The following is a 24173-nucleotide window of genomic DNA, read 5'->3' on the forward strand; positions in this document are numbered from 1 at the left end:
TATTTAGACACTTCATGATTGTATAAGCTCCAATTATATCTTTCTATGTCTTTGTCTTCCCGTGTTCCCAATCTGAAGAGTCATGATACTTTTGAGACTCTTTTTAGAAATATTAAATATTGTCTTATTGTCTATGTGATTCCAAACATCTGGCTGAAAATGAAATAAAAGAAGGGAAACATCACAAACGCAGCTGTTTGGCATCAGGTAACTGAGTTTCTAGTTCTCCTTCAGATATTTAGGGGCAGAGAATATGTGGCCATATCTTTCTCTTTTAAGGGTTAGTAAATGCTACAAGAGGGTAATAAGGCTCAGAACTGATAAATCAAGATGTTGTGGTATCAACACATCTAAAGAGGTGAGGATTCCATTTCTTTGGCTTTGAAACAATGAGATAATTTTCCTCTAGTGACTTGCAATGGCAGAGAACTGATAATGAGTTTCCAAAAAGGAAGCCTCCAAGAGCATTTAGTAACCAGACAGGGGCTTTGTTCTTGCTGTGGTAGGTTTTCAAGTTAGGACATCCTGTGGTTTGGTACGGATTAGAGGAAGTGGCCAAGAAGAACTATTAATGAAATGCTCTTGAAAACTCTTTTCTCAAATAAGACTATGATTGTCTATATTCGGTCAGTTGTGCAGTCACAGTACTCCTAAGTGTACTGCATAAGCAATCTTACAAGATAAATTAGCTACAGCATTTGGATAATGGAAGAAAAGGGCCATTATAATATTATATACAATGAGCGAAGTACTGCAGTTTCTAATTAAGGGCCCAAGTCAGTTGTACAATGAACTATTTGTTGTACTTTTAAAATAAAATTTGCAATCTTTGAATAAATGACTTACGGCCATGTAGTAAAAACAGATATTTATGGTGGGACACATGGATTGCATTATCTTTTCTAAGGCTCGCTTGCTCCTGCATACACTGGGCCTGTCTGCTTGGTACAGCCGGGAAACAGGAATCCAGGTGGCTTGGCAGGAAAGACTCTGATCTACCTTAGCCGGCAGTAAACCAAGTGTCATTCTGACAGAAATCCTTAATTCAGATTAGCTGTTGTCTGGCAGGTGGTGCCTTCTGATTTTGAAATGTTAGAGACACCAAGGACAAGGAAATCCCAGTAGGGCATGGGGAAATATGTAATATTTTAAGCAGGGTTTCTTGAGTCATGTTATGCAACTACTCACTTCCTCAACTTTACCTTCAGGGGAAACTGAAAACCTTCCTCGTGCATGGATACATCACTTAAGGACAGCGTAGCATGTTCATATATTTCAACCCCTTTAACAGTTCTAAGTCATTTGGAGTTTCCATTTACTTGGATTTGGCCAGAAACAACTTATTGGTTCTCAGAAAAGAATGTCTTAAAGATCCACAAAGGAGGCTCAAGAGGCTTCTTGGACTTCAAACCTCTCTTACAAAATATTTTGATGAGTCAAGTGTAAGTGAATCAGATACACAGAGGCCAAATTTTTCTTGACAAACATGAGCTTAATAACAAGAGGGAGAAGAAAATGCTGGGGAGGTCTTAGGAAAACATCTACTGAGTTTTGCTGATCACAAAGTGTTATACAAAAATTTCTTAATACATGAATGCAACTACAGCCAGGGTCACTCAGCACTGCTATTACTCCAGCAGGAATTCTGACCATATTTGGTTCAGTTGCTCTTTAATATTTGCCCAAAGCAAGTTTGATATCATGACCCCCTAGGACAATTCTGCATAGTAATTGATATGACTTTGGCTGCAGTCAGTTTTTTTTTTTAATCAGAATACTTTCTATACCTTTCTTGCTTAGTAATAGTGAATATAATCACATCTAGAATCCAGGAGGTACAAGTGAAGATACCAGAAAACACTTTGTAGAAGAGAATGCTTACAATGAGTTTAAAGGATATAAAGGATTTAGCCACACATAAAAACCTGATCAAATCAATAGGAAAAAAATACTTCAAAGCATAAAAAATCTGCATGGTATACTTAGGAAATTTCAAATATTCCGGATTTTCAAAATGTCTAACCTGAAAGGAAGTGGAAGGGGATAAGGTTGGAAAGCGGGGCTCAGATCATGGCAGTATTTTGAAAATGATGATTAACCTCAGAGACATTGTTATGAGGAAAATGAGTGATTATACTATTAATATGTGTCATGCTGACTGCAATGTGGAGAATCCATCAGATGGGGTTCAGCCTACAGGCAGAGTAAGAAGTTTGAGTGATGTTGCAGTATTCAAAAAAAGAACTGACGAAGCTCTTAAAACATGGCCAGAGCAGTTGAGATGATATGGCAAGATGTGAAGACTAAAGAGAATTTCTTGCTCCCCTTATGATAATAAAAGCTTACAATCATGGAGAAGGAGTATCCAGCCTTCCAAGAAGCACAGACTCTGGAACACAGATTTTGGGTCAGGGTTCAAATTCCACCTCCATTACTTACCTGCTGTGTGAGTATAGATAACCCGCTTCATTACTCTGCCCCTTAGTTTCCCCATCTGTCAAATGGAAAAAAAGAAAAGATTAATGCAAAGATGAGGATTAATTGCTTTAATGTGTAAAGCATTTGAAAGACAGTATCTGACAAAGAGTAAACATATTAATGCTACACAGAGATATGATAGCAAACTCTTTGCGGGGAGGGAGTGTGAATACATTTTTAATTTTTTAAGTTTTAAAATATATTTAGTGGGATGAGTGCAGTTGTGTTACATGGATATTTGTATCAGAGTGAAGTGTGGACTTTTAGTGTATCCATCACTTGGATACTTGGACTGTAACCTAGGATTTCATGCCTTACCCACACATTTAATCTTTAAAATAAATCCATGAGAAACTCACGATCCCCCCTATTTTACAGAGGATGATACTGCAGTGTAGAGAGTTTACATTGCTTTCCCACCATCACAGAGCTGGTAAGTGATGAATGTGTAATGTAATTCCAGAACCCCATGCTCCTAACATTTTGTTACAACTTTTGTGAAAATGCAGGCATCCTTGCTTCCGAATAAAGAATATTTTTAGTTTAAGGGAGAAACTGATGATGATGTAGAGTATACGGTGCATTTTCTCCCGTTTGTGCTCAGGTGAGAGTTCATGCAGCAGTATTCTTTGTGGAAGATGGTTTGGTGTACAGCAGAAAGTAGAGAACTTAAGAGTTTAGAATTCATAATTTAAACAGCAACTCCCAGGTTATGGTTATTGCTTTGAGAAGGGTCTTCATCTGTGTGTGGCTGAAGATGGAAGATAATCAAGTGAGGAAAAGCTCTTTGTAAATGAAAACATGCTAGATAAGCATTAGTTATTGATTGTCTCCTTGAAGTGAGTGAAATAATGCGTCATCCATGTTCATGACTCCCTTTTTCTCAAACCATAAATGAAAACCATTCCTTTCCAATATCATTGACTCTATGTTTTCAGAAATAACATTGTCACCTTCTGTCATATAAAAGTTTGAGGCCAGGTATGGTGTCTCATGCCTGTAATCCCAGCACTTCGCGAGGCCCAGGCAGGTGGATCAGTTGAGGTCAGGAACTTGAGACCAGCCTGGCCAACATGGTGAAACCCCGTCTCTACTAAAAATGCAAAAATTAGTCAGGTGTGGTGATGCACACCTGTAATCCCAGCTACTCAGGAGGCTGAGGCAGGAGAATCGCTTGAACCCAGGAGGTGGAAGTTGCAGTGAGTCGAGATTGTGCCCGTGGCACAGAGGGAGACTCCACCTCAAAAAATAAATAAATAAAAATAAAAGTTTGAGAAGGTAATTCAGTCTTGCTTCTTACCTCCTTCTAGCCAGTTCCACTTTAGCATCCTGACACAAGCATTATTTTATTAATAATTCATGTGTGGAAGAAACTAAAGCTTCTTCCAGGCAGGAAGAGACAGCAGTTAGGTCAAGATAGAACAATTCAGAATTTCCTAAACTAGGATCTTTGGTCCTCTGGGCATCCCCAGGCATATTCCCAAGGGTTCAAGAGATTTTTCAATTTAGGAATTTCAGATCAATGGTAATCTAAAACTATTTACATAAGCACATTTTTGAGCACCCAATGGCAATCTCAAAATCAATAATTGCCCTTACATGGGGGACTCTTAATAGTGGGGTTTTGTTTTTTGTTTTTTTGAGTATGTTATACCCAAGTAGTTCTACTTTATCATGGGCTTAAGTGGAAAAAAAAAATGGAGGAAGAATTACTGTGTAAATGGTGAATTTCTGCTAAGTGAGGGCCAAATGACATCATGTTATGGTTTTGCAGTAGTTGGAACAGAGGAAAGTGGTGGAAAAATTGACTGATCTCATGGCACACAGATGTATGGGTATGAGGACCGCAAGAGAACTTGAACCTTAACTGTGAGTATGATGTTCGTTTGTGAGTGGTTTTTAGTTTCAAGAGAACAACAACATCCATCACGTTAAATAAATGTTAGAAAACTGAATTTTACTGTGTTGCATCTTTCATCTGCATTTAATTAGTAAATGTGTTTGAATGTTAGAGCTTAAATCATTTACATGCATATGGAGTTATAAGTAGGTTTTGATTTGCACATATTTTAGCAACATGCTAATAAAAATCATTTAAGGCAACACTGGTGTTAAACATAACTTTTGTTTCTTTTAAAAGGTATCCGTTAATTACTCAGGTTTGAAAATTGCTCTCTTTCTGTCGCCCAGGGTAGAGTGCAATGGCACGATCTCGGCTCACTGCAACCTCCGCCTCCTGGGTTCAAGCGATTCTTCTGCCTCAGCCTTCTGAGTAGCTGGGATTACAGGCGCCCGCCACCACACCCGGCTAATTTTTGTATTTTTAGTAGAGACAGGGTTTCACCATGTTCATCAGGCTGGTCTCGAACTTCTGACCTCATGATTCACCCATCTTGGCCTCCCAAAGTGCTGGATTACAGGCGTAAACCACTGCACCTGGCCTGGATCTCACTTTTCAATGGCTGATTGGTACTTCATTATATATATATGTACTACATATCCGTTCTTCTGTTTTTCTTTCTTTCTTTTTTTTTTTTTTTGAGACGGAGTCTCGCTCTGTTGCCCAGGCTGGAGTGCAATGGCATGATCTCGGCTCACTGCAAGCTCTGCCTCCCGGGTTCACGCCATTCTCCTGCCTCAGCCTCCTGAGTAGCTGGGACTACAGGCGCCCGCCACCACGCCCAGCTAATTTTTTGCATTTTTAGTAGAGATGGGGTTTCACCGTGTTAGCCAGGATGGTCTGATCTGACCTTGTGTTCTGCCCGCCTCGGCCTCCCAAAGTGCTGGGATTACAGGCGTGAGTCACCGTGCCTGGCCCCATTCATCTGTTGATGTACACTTAGGTTGCTTCTAAGTCTTGGCTATTCTGAACAGTGCTACAATAGACAGAGCAGTGCAGATATCTCTTTGATATACTATATCCTTTCTTTTGGGTCTATACCTAGCAATGGGATTACTGGATCACATGGTAGTTTTATTTTTAGTTTTTTGAGAAACATTCATACTGTTCTCTCTAGTGGCTGCACTAATTTACATTCTTACCAACAGTATATGAAGGTTCTCTGTTCTCAAGATCCTCTCTAGCATTCATTATTGTCTATCTTTTAGATAAAAGTCATTGTTACTGGGGTGAGATGTTATCTCATTGTAATTTTGATTTGCCTTTCTCTGATGATCCATAATGTTGAGCACCTTTTCATATACCTGTCTGCCATTTGTATGTCTTCTGTTGAGAAACATCTATTCAGATTTTTTGCCCATTTATAATCAGACATTGAAAAATGTTGACATTAGTTGACATTTTCTTATTGGGTTGCTTGAACAGAGCTCAATCTTAACCACTTGATTACGTGGACTTTCAAACATCCACCATAATTTCTTATAGATCTTTACATTACTTACTTCACATGTAGCTTCCCCGGGTTGCTTTCTGAATTCTTCCATGATGCAATACAAGTATCCATGATTGCCCCTTTTCAAAGTGATAGAAGCACTGGTGGAAGCATGTTTGAGGCAAGGCTGGGGTGTTCATCACCTCAAACATGTATCATTTCTTTGTGTTACAAACATTCCAATTATATTTTAGTTATTTTTAAGTGTACAATAAATTACAGATAGTCCCTATTGGTGTCAGAATGAAGTCTAACTAATTCTCACTGAAACGTCAGACACAATGGTTAGCAATTTACAAGAGTATCTGATTTCATCATTAAAAACATGGTTAAAGAGAAAATATATTGTTAATTTTATTAATAAAGGAAACCAACTACTGTAGCAATTAAGTAATAACCAGAATGCAACTTTTAACATCACAATGCCATTCATATGTTCATCCAACCATGATGAAAAAAACCTGAAACTATATTTTTCCTCTATCTTAAACAACCATGAAATTAGTCAAGATAGACAAAGGAATGATTTTCAGACCTACAGCAGGCTGCAGAGAACAATGATCCCTGGACAAAGGGAAACAAACAAGGTGACTGCTGATTGCCCTAATGTTGTCCTTTAGGCTGGTTCAGGTTCTTGATTTTGCTGCACAAAACAATTTGAGAGTCCAAAGTAAGAGTAGGGGAAGGACTTTATTGCAAAGCAAAAATATACTCTGATAGGTGGGTCAGAGCAGGCTGCTAGAGAATGAGACAGCCATGTCTGACACTGGTGAAATTTCCTTTATGGGAAGCTTATATGATCAGTCATAAGAGGGTGAGGATGGGCATTGCTATTAAGCATGTTGTGACTGGTCTCCTGAGTGCACATGTGCAATTATTGTACGTGCTAGCACATACATCACGTGACTTGTTAGCATCTCAACTTCCCACCCATTGGTGTATCTTCTACTATCACAATAAACAGAGGTCAACCTAAGGACATTAATCATGAGTATCTCTGCTTGCACGAGTTTGGGTATTTTCCCTTCTGCTCTTCTTCCTCTCTGTTGCAGGATAATTTTACCACAAGTCCTAGATGCGGTTTGTGCAATGTCGAACAGTTTGTTCACTCCATTTATTTGGCAAGTTTTTTTGTTCCTCTTTAAGGGAGGGTATGGCCACCATCTCTAACCTACCTGTCTAATGTATAGGAGAGTTTCCAGTGAGTGCAGGAAGAAAGGGTGCCCAAACAGGCACTAGAATTAAGTCTTCTTGGGTTAAATACAGTTCAGAGCACAGGATAAAATACCTAAAATTCACAGGGCAGAGTACCAGTAAAGAGAGAGTTGCAGAGAGAGAGAGAGAGAGATTCAGAAATTTGCAGAGTTATTTGAGTCTTCAGTTTAGTGCTGATCATTGCTTGAGTGTGAGGAAACTACCGACAACTGGGGGGAGGAACCAAAGGTAAAATTAAAAGAAACAGTCCCTGGAGCCGAAATGGGATCAAGGATATTTCAAGCTTTCTGTAGGTAATGTGGAAAAGCCATTTATAACTAATAAGCACCATGTAGGGTACTCAGAAATGTGGTCTCAGTAGTTGGGACAATATTAGCCATGGACCTAAGGTTGCTCTGTTTCTACCTAACAAAGAAATAAAATATTTTAAGTAACTTAACTGTGTCCCAGAACAAAGTTCGAAAAGATAGAAGCACATGCAAAACTTACTTCCCAGCAAAGTAAAATGTATCAGTAAAAATGACTAGATATCCACAGAAGCAGAAAAAAAAAAAAAAATTAGAACCCATAGCAAGGAGAAAAGTTCAACCAATAGAAACATACCCCAAAATTAAATAGAGGATAAAATTAGTGGATAAGGAGACTGAAACAGTTATTGTAATATATCTCTTTTTCTTTTTTGTTTTTCTGAGACGGAGTCTTGCTGTGTCACCCAGACTGGAGTACAGTAGCCCGATCACTGCAAGCTCTGCCTCCCTGGGTTCACACCATTCTCCTGCCTCAGCCTCCCGAGTAGCTGGGACTACAGGTGCCTGCCACCACGCCCAGGTAATTTTTTTTTTTTTTTTTTTTTTTGAGATAGAGTCTCACTCTGTCGCCCAGGCTGGAGTGCAGTGGCTGGATCTCAGCTCACTGCAAGCTCTGCCTCCCAGGTTTACACCATTCTCCTGCCTCAGCCTCCCAAGTAGCTGGGACAGCAGGCGCCTGCCACCACACCAGGCTAGTTTTTTGTATTTTTTATTTTAGGAGAGACGGGGTTTCACCATGTTAGCCAGGATGGTCTTGATCTCCTGACCTCGTGCTCCGCCTGTCTCAGCCTCCCAAAGTGCTGGGATTACAGGCTTGAGCCACCACGCCCGGCCTTTTTTTGTATTTTTAATAGAGACAGGGTTTCACCATGTTAGCCAGAATGGTCTCAATCTCCTGACCTCATGATCCGCCTGCCTCAGCCTCCCAAAGTGCTGGGATTACAGGCGTGAGCCACCACACCCAGCCGAATATATTTCATATGTTTAAGAAAGCAGAGAAAATTATGAACATGTTAAGGAAATACATGAATGATATAAAATACTCAAATAGAAATTCTACACATAAAATTTACAGTGACTAAGATGAATGATATACAGGATGGAATTAAGTATTTAGACACCATGAGGAAAAAATTAATGAATATAAAGATACAACAGTACAGAATGGGAGAAAATTTTTGCAATCTACTCATCTGAAAAAGGGCTAATATCCAGAACCTACAAAGAACTCAAACAAATTTACAAGAAAAAAACAAACAACCCCATCAAAAAGTGGGCAAAGGATATGAACAGACACTTCTCAAAAAAAGACATTCATACAGCCAACAGACACATGAGAAAATGCTCATCATCACTCGCCATCAGAGAAATGCAAATCAAAACCACAATGAGATACCATCTCACACCAGTTAGAATGGCAATCATTAAAAAGTCAGGAAACAACAGGTGCTGGAGAGGATGTGGAGAAATATGAACACTTTTACACTGTTGGTGGGATTGTAAACTAGTTCAACCACTGTGGTAGACAGTGTGGCGATTCCTCAAGGATCTAGAACTAGATGTACCATATGACCCAGCCATCCCATTACTGGGTATATACCCAAAGGATTATAAATCATGCTGCTATAAAGACACATTCACACATATGTTTATTGTGGCACTATTCACAATAGCAAAGACTTGGAACCAATCCGAATGTCCATCAATGACAGACTGGATTAAGAAAATGTAGCACAGACACACCATGGAATACTATGCAGTCATATAAAATGATTAGTTCATGTCCTTTGTAGGGACATGGATGCAGCTGGAAACCATCATTCTCAGCAAACTATTGCAAGAACAGAAAACCAAGCACCACATGTTCTCACTCATAGGTGGGAATTGAACAATGAGAACACTTGGACACATGAAGGGGAACATCACACACCGCGGCCTGTTGTGGGGTGGGAGGAGTGAGGAGGGATAGCATTGGGAGATATACCTAATGTAAATGATGAGTTAATAGGTGCAGCACACCAACATGGAACATGTATACATATGTAACAAACCTGCACGTTGTGCACGTGTACCCTAGAACTTAAAGGATAATAATAAAAAAATAAAATTAAATAAAGATACAACAGTGTAGACTATCAAAAATGAAACACAAAGAGAAGTAGAGACCGAAACACAAAGAAAAATACAAAGCATTATGAACTGTGGGACAATTGCAAGCAGGCTCTCAAAAATGTAACTGTAGTTCCCAAAAGAAAAGAGACTGTGGAGGAGACTAGAAAAATTATTTAAATAAATAGGGGGCCACAATTTCTCAAAATTCGATGAAATGTAAAAATCCACAGGTCCAAAATACTCAATGAATTTCAATCACGAGAAACATGAAGAAAAGCAAAAATCCACAGATCCACGAAACTCAATGAATTCCAAACACGAGAAACATGAAGAAAACTACACCAAAGCACATCATTATCAAGTTACTTGAAATTCATTATAAACAACCCATCTTAAATTAGTCAGAGGAAAAAAGACATGCTAAACATACAGAGGACAAAGATAAGAATGGCAGCCGACTTCTGGTCAGAGTTAATAAATGTGCATCATCAGTGAAAATAAGTTTTTAAAATGAAGGTGACACTTCCAGTCTTAACAAGATAGCATAGACTTGTCTCTTTCTGCTTTTCCCCATTAAGTACAACCCTAAATCCAGAAAATAATGCAAGAGACACCAAAGGAAAATTTTCAAAGGTGGAAAGGAGAGCACAGTCTGGGTAGGGATCCCAGCATGAGAAGAAGAGCACCACATAAGAGTGTTCTACAACCAGCCTCAGAAATGCCTGAAGCTGGGTAATTTATAAGAAAATAGGTTTAATTGGCTCAAGGCTCTGCAGGCTTTACAGGAAGCATAGCAGCATCTGTTTCTGAGGAGGCCTCAGGAAGCTTCCATTCATGGCAGAAGGCAAATGGGTAGCAGGTACATCATATGGTGAGAACTGAAGCAGGTAACAGAGAGAGTTCGGGGGGAGGGGTGCCACACACTTTTAAATGACCAAATTCCATGTGAACTTAGAGCGAGAGCTCACTTATCACCAAGGGGATGGCACAAGCTAGCCATGAGGGATCTGCCCCATTTTCCAAACACCTTTGACCAGGCCCCACCTTCCACTTTAGGGATTACATTTCTATTTTTTATTTTTTTTTTTGGTTTTTTTTTTTTTTTTTGAAACAGAGTCTTGCTCTGTCGTCCAGGCTGGAGTGCAGTGGCGTGATCTCGGCTCACTGCAAACTCCGCCTTCCGGGTTCACGCCATTCTCCTGCCTCAGCCTCCCGAGTAGCTGGGACTACAGGCACCCTCCACCTCGCCCGGCTAGTTTTTTGTATTTTTTTAGTAGAGACGGGGTTTCACCATGGTCTCGACCTCGAAATCCGCCCGCCTCGGCCTCCCAAAGTGCTGGGATTACAGGCGTGAGCCACCGCGCCTGGCCGGCATTACATTTCAACATGAAATTTGAAATCTCATGTCCAAACGATATCAGAAGGTGATCCAGGTGAGACATCTCACATCCACCAACATAGCAACACAAGGTGGTCGAGGTAGGCCTGTTTCTTCCCCTACTGAATACAAGCTTACCAACTACACCAGGTGAATCTAGCACAACTGGCAAGGAGACTGAATGGGAAGCTCCACTGGCAATAAGCAGCCATTGGGAAGTACACTTCTTCATCCTGGACCTGACACTTCTTCCCCAAACCAGAGGAACTCTGTCGCCAGGGTCATCAGCAATGGGAATTATGCCACAACAAATGTCCCTAGCTTGGGAAACACATTTTTCTTCTCCCACAAGTATAGGGAGTCAGCAAAAACAAGTACCCCACTTGGGAATGGCTCTTTGTTCCTGCAGGACAGAAACTCCCTTCCCCAACCTAGAGGCACCAGGTAGCCCAACCAACAGTAACGTCCAGTAACTTCTCCTAAAGCAGCAAGGACCAGTAGGAGCCACAGTGGCACCAGATAAAATGAGCAGACCAAAATAGCACCAGGAAGACTCTGAAAATTAGGCTGTCATGAAACCATAGCTCGCTAAGTAGAATAGGGCTTATGTGCTAAACCAAAACATGGTGACTGACTGCTAAATGAAAATTTTAACAGAGTTCCCTAACATACATAGTAGCTTAACTGTTCCAAGACATTACTCATTATATCAAGCACCAGGAAAATCTAGTCTTAATAAGAAAACACAATCAAATAGCATTTAATAGTGAGAAAAATCAGATGTTGAAGTTACCTGACTTGGATTTTAAAGCAACCCTTATGAAAATGTTTCAACAAGCAGTTACTAATTCTCTTAAACACAAAAAGAGTAATAAAAACTCAGCAAATATTTATGTTGTAATAAAGAATGAAATGGAAATTGTAAGACTAAAAACAGCTCCAAGCAGGATAAATCTGAAGAAGCATCAAGACATATCATAATTAAATTTCTGAAAACTAAAAGCAATGAAATAAAATTAAACGTAACCAGACAGAAACAACATATTGTCTATAAGGGAACACCAATTCGAATGGGAGCAGATTTCTCCTCTGAACTGATAGAGGCCAGCAGGCATTGACACAATATTTTTCTACTTCTGAAAAAACAAACATAAAACTCCTGTGAACTGTGAATTTTGTATCCAAGAAAACATATCCTTCAACAATGAAGACTAAATAAAACTATTCTCAGATGAATAAAAACTAAAAAAAAATTGTCACTAGCAGACTACCCTTAAAAAATGACAAAAGAAAATTCTTCAAACAAAAAAAAATGATGAAATAAATAATTTGGAGCATCTGGAATGAAGAAAGAGTAACAGAAAGTTGAGAAATATGAGTAAACACAATAGACTACCCTTTCCCGCATGAATTTTCCAGATCATATGTGATGATTGAAACAAGCATTATAGCACCATCTAACACTCAGAACGGTGATATTTTAAAATGGGAGGATAAAAGTACCTGCATCGATGTAAGGTTTGCATACTTTACTCAAAGTCACATAAGCATCTTGTAATACCCAAAGCAACTACCAAGAAAATCAACCACAAAGCAATACACTAAAAAATAGGATAAACAGATTAAGTGGGATTCAAAAAATGTTTTGGTCATTTACAGGAATTTCTGAGCAAGAAAAGACAAGGGAGGAATAAAGGAATAAGAAACAGAAAGCAAATAGTAAAATAGCAGACTTGAGCCCTAATACATCAATGTAAATGTAAATAGTCTACATATGCCAATTACAGGGTAAAGGAAAGTGGATAAAGGAGAGTAGATTAAAAAAACTTGACCTGAAACTAGATTCTGTTTAACAGGTTCTCACTTCAAATTCAATGACATAGGTAGGTTGAAGACAAAGGATGGATGAAAAAAGATATATCATGTAAACATTCAAAAAAAAAGCAGGAGTGGCTATATCAGATAAAGTAGACTCAGAACAAAAAAAAAATTGTTATAAACAAAGACAACCATCACAGAATGATAACAGAAATAATCCACTGGGAAAGACATCATGATCCTAAATGTGTATGCACTAAACAATGGAGCCTCAAAGTACATGAAGCAGTAATTGATGGAGCTGAAAAGAAATACAGAAAAGTCTACAATAGTAGCTGGTGGACCTCAACACCTCTTGCTCCACAACTTGTAGAATTATTACACAGATAATTAGCATGAATATAGAAGATCTGAAAAAATATATCAGTCAACATCAATTACTTACCATATATAGAATATTCCATCCAACAAAAACAGAATATACCTTTTTTCTACACTCCAATGGAATATTCATCAGGATAGACAGTATCTTGAGTCATAAAACAAGCCTCAATATATTTAAAACAATTGAACCATACTTAGTATATTCTCTGACCATGATGGAATCAAACTAGAAATCAGTAACAGAAAGATTACAGGAAAATCACTGTATACTTATTAATTAAGTGACACAGTTCTAAATAACCAAAAAAAAGAAATCTCAGTGAAACTATTAACAGTTAACACATAGCACTGAATGAAGGTAAAAGTACAACTATCAAAACATGTGGGATGCAGCTAAAACAATGTTGAATGGTAATTTTATAATACTAAATCCTTACATTAGAATGAGGAGATATCTCAAATAATCTAAGGTCCTACTTGAAAAAAAATAAAATAAATAAATAAAAGAAGAAGAAAAGGAAGAGCACAATAAACCCAAAAGAAACAGAAAGAAGGAAATAAAAATAAGAACAGAAACCAATGATGTTGAAAACATGAAAATAATAAAGCAAGGAAGGAAAAATCTGGTTCTTGAAAAAATAGCATTGATTAACTTCCAGTAAGACTGATAGAGACAGAAGGAGAAGGGGAGTACAAATCAACAAATCATCAACTGTAGGAATACTTCTAATTTCATTTAATAAGGCTAGTATTATCAAAAGCAGACAAAGATGGTCAAAAAAGAAACAAAAACTACCAACCAACATCTCATACACTTAGACCCAAAATGCTTTAAAATATTAGCAAACCAAATACAGCAATGCCTGAAAAGAATTGTGCACCATGATTAAGTGGGATTTTCTCTAAATGTGAAGGCTCCATCAATATTCACAAATCTATCAATGTATACTGCCATATTAATAGGTTAAAAAGAAAAATAATATAATATTAATTGGTGCAGAAAAAGGATTTGAGAGACTCTAACACCATTTCGTGGTTAAAAAAAAACAAAAAACAAAAAACAGCAAACTAGGAATTGAAGGGAACTTCCTAAAGTTTATGAAAAGAATCTGCAAAATTCCTACAGCTAACATCGATCTTAATGATGAAAAATAGGATGCTGTCCTTGAAGATTAGGAACAAGGCAATGATATCTGCTGTCATCACTTTTATTCAACAAAATACTGAAAGTTCTAGCCATTGGAATAGGGAAGGCAAAGAAAAAAAAATGCAAACAGATGGGAAAGGGAGAAATAAAACTGTCACTACTGGTAGATAACATGATTTTTTACATAGAAAATCCAAAGAAATCTACTCCCCTACAAATAAACCTCCTAGAACTATGCAAATTCAACAGGGTCATAGGATACAAGATCAAAACATAAAATTCAATTGTATTTCTTTATAATAAAAACGAACATGTAGAACTGAGATTAAACACAGAAGACCAGTTACAACTGTTCTAAAGGAAATGAAATACTTAGGTAAAAATCTAACAAAACATGTGTCTGTACCATGAAAATAGCAAGACTTTTTAAAATCAAACAGATCAATCAACAAATACTCATGAACCAATCACTTTGGACACTTGGGAGCATACAACGAAAAGTGAAGACTTGGCTTACTTTCTGAGAGCTTAGAATGTAAATAAGGAAATGAAACAAGCACAAATAAGAGAGATCCTACAATAGAATGGTGGTAGCATGGAATAAGAAAGGGAACTTGCAATTAGGAAACTGACAAGCATATTTGTAACCTTACATTTATTGCCAGTGCAGATTTGGTAAATCTTTAAACATCTCTGAGCCACATATTCCTCATCCATAGAAGGGAGTTAATAAAAGCTTCTCACAGTGTTGTGAGGATTACATGAATAAACAATGTGAATATTTATTCTGAATTTAATGGAGGATTTAAATTGATTTTGGTAATTGAGTAAGACAGACATTTAGTTTCATCAGTATTCAGTGAAAGAATAGTTTCTGGAAGATTTCTTCTCATTGCATCTAATATTTGAGCAGTTTATATTTTAGTGTTTTCTTTTCGTTTTTCTTTATGAGGCTTGGCTTTCCCCTTTATATTTCCTAGAAGTGACACCTCCTAGGAATAAGAAGTCTTGGCTATGTAAACAGTTTACTGAATTGTAGCTTGAAGCTGCAGCAAATAAAATTCAATCGTGTTCAAAGGGATATTTGTCAATCATTGTTAGTCATAATTTTAAAATTCAAAAATCAGTCACTGTGAAGATACATGAAAGAAGACAAAGAATGTGCCCATTCTTTAAATATCCACAAACTAGTAAAAATTTTCTATAATTTCTCTGTTGTTTCCTTCTCCCTCCCTCAGATTTCCCTTGATATTTCTTAACATGTATAAATTTTGGAGGAGACAGTTTTGTGTTTACACACAAAACAATTATTACTTATGAATAAGTAGGTCACCTATTAGGATATCCTAAAAGATATCAAGACAATGTGGGGTAAAGGAAGCCTTAGAGGTCTTAGAAGACAAGAGTGGAACATGTACTAAGTCATTTAAATAGTTACAAACTTCCATTCCCTCCTGAGGTCCAAACAACCCCTTTTAATCTAATTAAAAGGACTCTAAAAGGAGTCCTTTTATTTTTTATTTTTTATTTTTTTTGAGACGGAGTCTCGCTCTGTCACCCAGGCTGGAGTGCAGTGGCCAGATCTCAGCTCACTGCAAGCTCCGCCTCCCGGGTTCACACCATTCTCCTGCCTCAGCCTCCCGAGTAGCTGGGACTACAGGCGCCGCCACCTCGCCCGGCTAGTTTTTTGTATTTTTTTTTTTTAGTAGAGACGGGGTTTCACCGTGTTAGCCAGGATGGTCTCGATCTCCTGACCTCGTGATCCGCCCGTCTCGGCCTCCCAAAGTGCTGGAATTACAGGCTTGAGCCACCGCGCCCGGCTGAGTCCTTTTAATCTAATCTTATTTTTACAGTTTTCAAGGAGCACAAACTAATGTTTGCTTCTTGGCAAGATTCCCCTGCAAATATATTCCTTTCAACAGCAGAGCTATTGACACACCATAGGGTGTGCAGAAACTGACTCTGTCATAACTAGCCTCTGCTGGAGCATCAGGCACGAGGTCAGTCCATGGCAGCATCCTCTCTACCTGGGAAAAGAGGTCCAAGTGAGGTCATTGCTGAGTCTACAGTCGCTTTTAAAGCCAGAATCATTTGGCATTTATGGTGCTTTGAAAATATTTAGTCCTGCCAACAGACCTATGACTTACAGCATTATTTGCATTTTCACAGGAAGAAGATGTGTCTGAAGAACTTATCTAAAGACACATTGGGTAGTAATTGGTTGAGCCAGGATTTAAACCTCAGTGTCTTTGACTCTAAACGTTGTACCTTGGCCCTTTCACTTGCCTGTCTGCCTTTAATGGTGATGTGTAAAGAATCTGTCTTTTGGTATCAACCTTGAGTTTGAATCCTGGCTTGTTCTCTTCTCAGATCCATGAGATTATATAATTAATCTCCCTCGATCTCACTTTTCTAATTTGCAAAAAAAAGAAAAACAATTCAAGTTATCAGAAGGCTTACATAAATTAGTGTGTGTTCAAATGCTTGATATAGAACCTGGTACGTAAGAGTTGCCTAACACATTTCCTTTCAAGAACTCTATTCTTCTTCCAACCCTCTCTGCATAATGGGGTGAGCTTAGAGGCAGCTAACACCACTACCACTGCCCATTGTGCTAGCAAACCTGCCCCAAGTGGGAGGCTCATTAATTTCAAATCAAACCTTGCACACCTCTCTCTCAAACAACAGTAGTTCACTTGCTTACTCAGATTTGTTTCCCTCTTACAGAGATGTGGCCCTCTTGTTGACAAGGACTGTGACTTCCTTCCTGTCTGTTTTAGTGAAAGTGAGGGGTCTGCATGTCTGAGCAACCACCACAGCAACACCACAGGATTCAGAAACATTGGCTTGAATCTGTGACTTGTAAAAAAGCAAATTTCTAGGAAACCAAAAATGAAGATTTCAATCTGCAATTCCAATTAAATTGTCATCAACTCTAATATCACCTTTCAAAGACACACAGGCATGCCTGAGTTAGTAATATTAGCCACAATATAATAATAAACAACGTTATGAATTTATTACATAAGCTTATGGATGATTCTATTTACAAACAAAATAAAGTTACTGTATTAGAATTCTTCAGAGAAAAAGAAACAACAGTCCATATGTGTCCGAAATTGGTGGGTTCTTGGTCTCACTGACTTCAAGAATGAAGCCATGGACCCTCGCAGTGAGTGTTAAAGTTCTTAAAGATGGTGTGTCCAGAGTTTGTTCCTTGTGATGTTCGGACATGTTCCGAGTTTCTTCTTTATGGTGGGTTCATGGTCTCGCTGGCCTTAGGAGTGAAGCTGCAGACCTTCGCAGAGAGTGTTACAGCTCATAAAGGCAGAGCAGACCCAAAGAATGAGCATCAGCAAGATTTATTGCAAAGAGCAAAATAACAAAGCTTCCACAGTGTGGAAGGAGACCCAAGCCAGTTGCCACTGCTGGCTCGGGCAGCCTGCTTTTATTCCCTTATCTGACCCCCACCTACATCCTGCTGATGGTCCATTTTACAGAGAGCTGATTGGTCCATTTTGACAGAGTGCTGCTTGGTGTGTTTACAATCCCTGAGCTAGACACAGAGTGCTGATTGGTGTGTTTACAATCCTTTAGCTAGACACAGAGTGCTAGACAAAAAAGTTCTCCAAGTCCCCACTAGGTTAGCTAGATACAGAGTACTGATTGGTGTATTTACAAACCTCGAGCTAGACACAGGGTGCTGATTGGTGTATTTACAATCCCTTAGCTAGACATAAAGGTTCTCCAAGTCCCCACTAGACTCAGGAGCCCAGCTGGCCTCACTCAGTGGATCCCTCAGCAGGGCTGCAGGCAGAGCTGCCCACCAGTCCCACGCCATGCTCCCACACTCCTCAGCCCTTGGATGGTTGATGGGACCCGGTGCCACGAAGCAGGTGGTGGTGCTCAGGGGGCGGTGCTCATCGGGGAGGCTCGGGCTGTGCGGGAGCCCATGGCGGCAGAGGGGAGGCTCAGGCATGGTGGGCTACAGGTCCTAAGCCCTTCCCTGGGGAGAGGCAGCTGAGGCCTAGCAAGAATTAGAGCACAGCGCAGGCGGGCCTGCACTGCTGGGGGACCCAGCACACCCTCTGCAGCTGCTGGCCCGGGTGCTAAGCCCTCACCGCTCCCAGTACGGGGCCGCCAAGCTCACGCCCACCTGGAACTCACGCTGGCCTGCTGTGCCAGGCTCAGCCCGGTTCCCGCAGGCTCCTCTCCCTCCACACCTACCCACAAGCAGAGGGAGCCGGCTGCGGCCTCGGCCAGCCCAAAGAGGGGCTCCCACAGTGCGGTGGCAGGCTGAAGGGCTCCTCAAGCGCTGCCGGAGTGGACGCCGAGGCCGAAGAGGTGCCGAGATCGAGGGCTGCTAGCATGTTGTCACCTCTCACATATATACACCTTATATAATTCTATTATATAGAATTATATATTTTATTCTTAACACCCATTTTATTTGGGTGCATAGTGTGGTTGTTGATACTTTACAGTAGTACTGCTTCTAAAAGTAATCAAAAATTGTAGGTGAATTTGAGAAGTTTACAGAATACTTATTGTTTTCTTAGTAAGTCAGCTTAATGTTTATTTTATATAGTTTTGTCACTGGGATAAAGGCTAAAGGTGTTGAGCTCACTTCTATGAGGACTTCAGTTTTAAACCTTGTTTTGCCTAAAACTAGCATTGTGATGCTTTCTAAAAGGGATATCTTATAAACCCTATTTCACAGCAGAATTTCCAAATCTGTGGAGACTACTACAAAATTGGACAAGGATTGGCAATTCTTTGTAAAGAATTTGTGAATTGTGTATAAATCTCTTCTAAGATTTAATACAAATTTATTTTAACCTAACAAAAAGAACGTTAATAATTTATTATAAATTCTATATATAAATATTATTTACTATATATTAGTAATATTTAGTACTATATATTGCTAATTAGTATTAATATTACTATTACTCTCTATATAGGATTATATACTCTATAGGACTATATATATTAGTAATATATAGTCCTATAAATAGAGTACTATATAGTCAGTAATATTAATCTAGAATATATGGAATTATATATTATATATTTTTATATATTATATAGATATATAATTATACAATATATAATTCTATATAATATTCTAGATTAATATTGCTGACCATATAGTACTCTGGATATGTTGTTAATTACCTCCTGGGAGAGAGAGAATTGGAGGCATAACGGTAAGATTTCACTTCAGTTTCTCCACAAGTATCTAGGGCAGTGGGAATGGGAAGTGGACACATTTAGTTCGTCTTTTCAAATAATAAAATGAAAATGCCCACTTCAATAGTACAGGGCAGTACGTACTCTAGAGAGTAAACAAAGTGCATGACTGTAAATTTGGGTAATATAACAAGAGCAGCTGCTTTTATTTTATTGTACTATTATCATAATTTAGAAAATTTATGACTACTACAGAGATGGGGGAAAGAACTCATGCTGTTAAATGAGACTTCAACCAACATGTCAGGAAGAGATTCCACTTTTCCATTGTGAAATGGCCAAATTCTACTTTAGATTTATATAGAAAAAAAAAACCCTTATCCTTATACATATCTCAAAATGCCGTGTTGTACACAACAAATATACGCAATTTTTATTTGTCAATTTAAAGAAATGTAGTAAAAAGAAGCAGCTTACCATGCCTCTACTCTGTGTGTCTCAGCCCCACAGTGCAGAAAGCCAGATTTTCCACTGTGTCTCTTGCAGTTAGACCAAGGGTACACATCCTTTTCTATGTGCTTGTGGGAAAGTTTGAGGTTTGCCTGGCTCCAAATAGCTAATCCAAGGAAACATCTTCCATTCCTCACTTTTGGATATTTATCCAAAAGAAATTTGGAGGCTGCTGGAGCTGAGCAATTGGAAACACTTTCCAGAAAATAGTGTGGCACAGTGTTTGCATCAGCTCTTCTCCTGTCTAGAACTGTAAGGGTACATTGACTTGGTGGGTATAAACAGTCACCATTTCTTGAGTGTTTTTCGTATGCTAGGCACTGTACTCGGTGTTTTGTAATCATTATCTCACTTAGTCTTTACAACAATCCTGTGAAGTCAGCACTGATATCCCGATTTACATATGAGAAACCTGATGCTCAGATAAATGAAGGAGCCAGAATTTAAACTCAAGTCTGCCTTAGCGAACAGAGCACCCTTTACCACCACATTGTGGTGAACAGTTTTGTTAAGGGATTTGGCCCTTGATTGCATTTGAAATGACTCAATTTGGTGAGGAAAGCCAGGTTCATAGATTCCTAACCTTTAGCCATAGTGTTAATCCAAGTCCTTCTGAACCAGAGAAGTTATTACAGAAGCAACCACAGCCATGCTACTTTTGGAGTAGGGGCTGGTTCCCTCCACCAAAAAGACAGCTTGTTGACTGTGCCCTGGGCCACAGAAAACCTGCAAGCCATGTGCTCCAAAGAAAAGCCAGACTGCTCAGGAGAAGTTATCTTTTCCAGATTGTACAAACTTGGGAGAGCTTGGCTTAGTCAGGTTAATGCAGTTTAACACAGAGGCAAAGTAGGAGGGGAAAGAAAGCAAAACTAATGAAGCTCGGCCTTTGATCTCTACTAATCAAGGCATTTCATGGGGCACTTTATGATCGTGTAGTATTCCGTTCCTAATGAAAATGGTTTAAGTATGATTTTACTGTAGAGATCTAAGAGGCATGCATCTAGGGAAGCAGGCCAGATATTAGGTAACTCAAGACCACTCAGGAAATCAAAACAAAGTTACAGCTCCATTAGCCAAGTGTAATGTTTTTAGAGGGAAGGCAAAGGGGCCCAGGTAGCCAGAAATTTTCCCTGCCTTCATTCTCCCTGGGGAAAATACCGAGTATATTGTACATTCTGGTGCATCCTAATCCCTATCTTAACCCTTATACAGACAGGGCTACAAGTCTTTTACCACCTTTGCACACTAGCACTCAGCTGTTTACCTTGTAATAATTTGCCTTTCCACTCTTGGCAGAATCTTATTTGCCAGATGGACACTTCATTGAGTGTACATGTTCTGGAAGGAAGGAAATGTCTCGTGGGATGTGTCTGATGGAAAACAAAGATGTCCAGTGTATTACGCTACATTTCAATAGCACTTCATATTTGCAAAGGGCTTTATCACAGTGTTTTATTAGTGACTGCACACAACAGCCCAATGAGAGAAAACAAACAAAACTGAAGCATATTCAGGCTAAGCATTTGCTCCAGCCCACACAGCAAAGATTAGAAATTTCAGACTCAAAGTTACATATTTTCAGAGCCTCACTTGCTTTAGCATCTCTGAGGTGGGAGCTACAAGCCCAAATTGAAATGAAATCACAACTTTAGGCGGTGCTCTAAGTATCCATGCCAAATATCAATTTTTATAAGGTAAAAGAAGTGCATTGTAATGGAAAGACCAGGAGAATGGTTTACCACCTTCTTCTATATTTGCATAATCCTACGTTTTGTGGTTCTCCCAGTTTATCTTCAGTGACTCCTCTCCATTCTCCTACTAACTTTGAACATTCCCTGAGGTCTAGTTCCTGTGTTTTTAATCCCACTCATCTCCCCAGCTTCAAATAACGTCACAATATTAATAAATCTCATATTACAAAATTGTTCTCTCTCTTCCAAATTATTTTTGTCCATTTATTTGTTGATGCACCACATATTTCTTGTATTTACCACATGCTTGGGGCACAGGACAAATAGGTAATTAAGTCTCAATACTTCCATTCATGTAGTTCTCAAGCTATCAAGACATGGTCATAGAAGACAGTGTTCCAATATCCCACGACAAATGTCATCATGATCTCGGCATGTCAGAGCAGAGAAGCAGAGAAGCAGAGAAGCACCTTGCCCTAACTGGGGCTTGGGAGTTAAAGAAGGAATCCTGAAGGAAACACACTTAATTCTCATTCTCATATTCTCAGTTTTTCTCTTAATTATTCATATATCTGGTTAATTATTTAGCACTTACTGTGTACAAGTCAGAAGTGAGAACACAAAACATTGAATGTGACACTTATTTCTCACCTCAAGGATTTTAATATGCAAGCAAGAAGCATGCATATTTCTACAAATAGAGTGGTTTCCATATTGATATTTATCTTATCTTTATCTGTCTAAACATTTTTAATTCCTAGCTTTCAGTAAATGTTTTTGTTTATTTTTTATGGTTCTAGTAGAAAACCAGTTTTTATTAAGACAAGTTTCTTAATGAAAAGAGCTCTGTGTCCACTAGTTACTAAACATGTAGCTGCAAGAAAATCATAGGGTCACTTTGAATTTAGTTTATTTTTCCCCAAATAGGAACTATGAATAGTATTAATACTATGAAGTGTATAAGAATCAAATTATAGGAATGCTGTTATAAGAAGCATTTTTCAAACTATAGCCTGTATGGATGTAACTATGGATAATGGTTAGATTATTTTAATATTGTAATTATGCTAAATTTATTTTAAATTTAAAAAATATTTGCAAATACATGAATAAAAGTGTTATCAAATCCATTTCTAATAAGATTGACTATAAGATTTTTAATAATCTTGAATCTATTTTCTTTACATATGCTGCAAATCATTTGTACAGTGTAGGAAGTGCTGTAAAAAGGCACTGATAATTAGAATTTTAATCTTACAAGAAAAGAATCTAAAAATCAACTAACATCTACTTTTTTTTGTAATAAGATATTTGGGACTTAAAGTGATTTAGTATCTTTCCTAGGGTCTCAGAACTAATTAAACATAGATGTGAAATTAGAGCCCACATCAGCTGAGTTCTCATGAATCGTATTTTATTTGTTGAATTGAATTGATTGCTTACTGGAGGCAAATTACTTAGGTCCTATTAGGCCAAAGCAAACAAGATCCCATCCATGTAATGTGTGATACAATGGGGTTTGTTTCTGTGCTTTTCTGTTTTACTTAGCTCCGTATAATACACGAAATGGAGTGAGAAGCATGTTGGTATCAATAATAAAGTACTGTCATGGGGCAAGCATGGGAATGCATATCGCTTTATGAAGTTCCAGAGGCTTGGACTGATTATCCTAAGAGCTCTATCCACTGCCATGCCCCTCAACTCCCAAGGACCAATGTGAAATGAGTCTCTCTTCAGCAATGAAGAGGGGAGGCATTTATTCACCTGCTCCCATTTCTCATTGGCCAGGTGTTGCCACGTGGGAGATAATTCACTCACACTTCCAGATACAATTCCTGGTAGGTACCAGTAGAGTAACCACCCCATAATGTCAGAGAGTGTTCAGGGCAGAAAGTGAGAGATGTGCATCATAGCTGAGGTAGGTACTGCCAGACTACGCCTAAACCAACCTGATACTGAGGTAACAGATGGAGTAAGGCTATGCCAAGAGAGATGAGGGGATGCAAAAGAAGTCAGACCTTACTATGTATCATATATTCTTTGCAACACTAATATAGTAGTTATTATGCATCATATATTTTTCTTTTTTTTTTCTTTTTTTCTTTTTTTTTTTTTTTTTTTTGAGACGGAGTTTCACTCATGTTGCCCAGGCTGGAGTGCAAAGGCCCGATCTTGGCTCACCACAACCTCCCCTTCCCAGGTTCAAGCAATCCTCCTGCCTCAGCCTCCCAAGTAGCTGGGATTACAGGCATGCACCACTGTGCCAATTTCTGTATTTTTAGTAGAGAGGAGGTTTCCTCATGTTGGTCAAGCTGGTCTCAAACTCCCAACCTCAGGTGATTCGCCTGCCTCGGCCTCCCAAAGTGCTGGGATTACAGGTGTGAACCACTGCACCTGGCCGCATCATATATTTTTCTACATATGCACACTAACATAATACTATGCATCATACATTCTTCTCTACAAACACTAACATAGTACTTACTGTGTATGATACCTTCTTCTTAGTGCTTTCCACATGCTATCATTAAAACTTGACAGTAACTT

The 24173-nt window shown here is 38.7% G+C and overlaps 1 pseudogene; it reads right to left on the reverse strand.

Moving 5' to 3' along the window:
- LOC117079074 overlaps window positions 1-18211 on the reverse strand; it is a 50569-nt pseudogene extending 32358 nt beyond the window's left edge.
- Window positions 18212-24173: the final 5962 nt, after the last annotated feature.

The sequence above is a fragment of the Trachypithecus francoisi genome, unplaced genomic scaffold (assembly GCF_009764315.1).
Source record: "Trachypithecus francoisi isolate TF-2019V2 unplaced genomic scaffold, Tfra_2.0 Lachesis_group7, whole genome shotgun sequence".
NCBI classification, from domain to species: domain Eukaryota; kingdom Metazoa; phylum Chordata; class Mammalia; order Primates; family Cercopithecidae; genus Trachypithecus; species Trachypithecus francoisi.